The sequence below is a fragment of the Belonocnema kinseyi genome, chromosome 2 (assembly GCF_010883055.1).
Source record: "Belonocnema kinseyi isolate 2016_QV_RU_SX_M_011 chromosome 2, B_treatae_v1, whole genome shotgun sequence".
Lineage (NCBI taxonomy): Eukaryota > Metazoa > Arthropoda > Insecta > Hymenoptera > Cynipidae > Belonocnema > Belonocnema kinseyi.
In genome coordinates this window covers 95,400,502-95,402,977 of record NC_046658.1, presented here as the reverse complement: position 1 = coordinate 95,402,977, position 2,476 = coordinate 95,400,502, and the positions used below count along the sequence as shown (strand labels likewise).

At 25.6% G+C, this 2,476-nt stretch overlaps 1 protein-coding gene across 9 annotated transcripts in view; it reads left to right on the top strand.

The window, feature by feature from the left end:
• LOC117167548 (echinoderm microtubule-associated protein-like 2) overlaps positions 1 to 2,476 on the top strand; it is a 77,665-nt gene that overhangs the window by 14,137 nt on the left and 61,052 nt on the right. The window lies entirely within an intron of this gene.

Here is a 2,476-nt window from a genome sequence, read left to right as displayed (position 1 = left end):
TGTGTGTGTGTGTGTGTGTGTGTGTGTGTGTGTGTGTGAATGCTCCACGCCACTTCATCTCTGTCCTTACTTAGCCAGAGACTTCCAAGATTTCTACACAGATTTCCGAGATTTCCTCAAAGTGTTCTAAGATTTCCCGCTCAGAAATTCTAGATTTCTCAGTGAGTAGCCCCCCATTGTACACTCTGTCGGTCAAGTTTTAAACCCGTCTTCACTTTTGTGAGTACTACTACCTGAAAAATTATTTAACATTTTTTACTTTTTGAGTTTTATTATCTAAGCTAAGATATATTTAAACCGATTGCAAGGAATTTCAGAGGTTTTTAAAATTATTTTGAAGGATTTTTAAGGAATTCCAACGGATTTCACGAGATATTTATAAAATTTCAAATGATTTCAGTAATTTTAAAGGATCTTAGTAAATTATTTGAATGCATTTTCTAGATCTCAAAAAATTTTAACACATCTTTCCAAATTTCAATAAATTTGTAATGATTTTAAGGGAGTTTCGAATACATTAAGGTGTATCAAAATATTTTTCAAACTTTTCAACATTTTAAACTTAGGATTAATAAAATGTCAGGAAATTTCCAAGGATTGTAATGTTTAGAAGTAATTTAAAGAGATTTCAAAATATTTTAAAAAATTTAGGATATTTTAAGAGATTTAAAGGAATCTTTAAGAACTTAAAGAAATGCCAGGAATTTCCAAAAATTTTAAATATTTCAAGAGGTTTTCAAATATATTAAGGTATTTCCAATGATTGTACAGAGTTTTAAAGATTTCAAAGAAGTCTAAAAGGTTTAAAATATTTTAAAATATTGCAAGATATTTAAATAGATTCTAATAATTTCAAGGGGTTTCAAAAGATTTGAAAGATTTTATGGCATTCAAAAATATTCCAAGGAATTTTCAAGTCCTTTGAAAAATCATCAGATTTCTAAGGATTTATAAAATTTTAAGGATTGTTTAAACATTTTAATGATTTGAGTCGATTTTCAAACATAATTAAGGTATTTCCTAAGATTTTAGGATACTTTGAATTATTCCATGGGAGTTCAAAAGATTTTAAAGATTTCAAAAATTGTCATTAAATTAAGAAGTTTTAGGGTATTTTAAAATATTCAAAGGGAATTCAATAGATTTCAATAATTTGCAGATTTGAAAAAATCTCAAGGAACTAAAGATTTTTTTGGCATTTTAGAAGATTCAAAGGAATTTTAAAGAGCTTCACAATATTTTAAGGTTATTTTATGAAATTTAAAAGATTTCAAGGAATTTGCAAGATCTTTAAAAAAATTTTAATGAATTTTAAAAGATTTCAAAGAAATAAATGAAACTGCAAGGTATTTCAAAACATTTTAAATTTTTCAAAAGGTTTTAAGCACTTTTAAAGATTTAAGGATATTGAAAAAAATTTTTCAAGAAGTTTGATAGATTTCCAGAATTGCAAGAGATTTCAAAGGTTTTAAATTATTTTAGGGCATTTGAAATATTCCAAGGGATTTTCAAGAGCATTACAAGTTTTAAAGAAATTTTAAAGGTATTTTTAATATTTGAAGGAATTTTATAGAGCTTTAAAAAGTTGTTAAGGAATTTTAAAAGATTAAAATAAAAATTCGGGGTATTTTCAAAAATTTCAACCTTTTAAAAATATTTTAAAGAGTTTTAAAGATATTTGAACAAAAATCTAAGAATTTTTATCAAAATTCGAAAATTGAAGAAATTTTAAAGGATTTGAAAGATTTTATGGTATTTTAAATAATCCAAGAAACTTTCAAAAGCTTTCAGAAATTTTTAAGGAATTAAAAAAAAAATTAACATATGGTTTTATTAAGTTCTTTGAATTTTGTAAGATCTGGAACTATTTTAAAGGATTTATACGGTTTAAGAATATTTTTTAAAACATACCAAAGGATTTTTCAGAGATTTTTTTAGAATTCCGGGAATTTCAGTAATTTTTATAGACTTTAAAGGCAATTAATAAGATATTTATTTTGAAATATTTTAATTAAATTTCAAAAAATTTATTTACAATAATTCAGGGATTTCAAGGAACTTTAAAATTTCAAACAGATTTTTAAATATTTCTAGGTATTTCCAAAGATTTGAAAGAATTTACAAAATTTTTGGGTATTTAAAAGAAATTTCCAAAATAGTTTAAGTCAATTTAAATTACTTGGACAATGTTACGGGATATCCTTGTTAGATGCACAAGCGAAGTATGTGGTACCGCAGTTGTAGGAAGAATGTCTGGTGATGCGTGGTGGAATGATGAAATTCAGGCTACCCAAAAAGCAAAAAAAGAAGCGTACAAGAGAACTTTGAACATCGCAGGTCTTAGCAATGAGGAAACAAGTAGACGTAGAAATGGTTATAGACGAGAAAACAGGATACTTAAACGATTAGTTAAAGAAAGTAAAGATACAATTAGAGCAGAAGAAGAGATAAAAATACAAAACGACTTTGAAGGAAG